This window comes from Phoca vitulina, unplaced genomic scaffold, assembly GCF_004348235.1.
Source record: "Phoca vitulina isolate PV1807 unplaced genomic scaffold, GSC_HSeal_1.0 scaffold19, whole genome shotgun sequence".
NCBI lineage: Eukaryota > Metazoa > Chordata > Mammalia > Carnivora > Phocidae > Phoca > Phoca vitulina.
This window is the reverse complement of record NW_022589722.1, coordinates 30117323-30117630: the sequence shown is the minus strand read 5'-3', so window position 1 is coordinate 30117630 and position 308 is coordinate 30117323.

Here is a 308-nt window from a genome sequence, read left to right as displayed (position 1 = left end):
GCAGTGGGGGTATCTCTGTGCAGTTGGGGCATCCCTGTGCAGTGGGGTGTCTCTGTGCAGTGGGGGCATCCCTGTGCAGTGGGGGCGTCTCTGTGCAGTGGGGTCATCCCTGTGCTGTCGGGGCATCCCTGTGCAGTGGGGGCATCCCTGTGCAGTGGGGGCACCCCTGTGCAGTGGGGGCATCCCTGTGCTGTCGGGGCATCCCTGTGCAGTGGGGGCTTCCCTGTGCAGTGGGGGCATCCCTGTGCAGTGGGGGTATCTCTGTGCTGTCGGGGCATCCCTGTGCAGTGGGGGCATCCCTGTGCAGT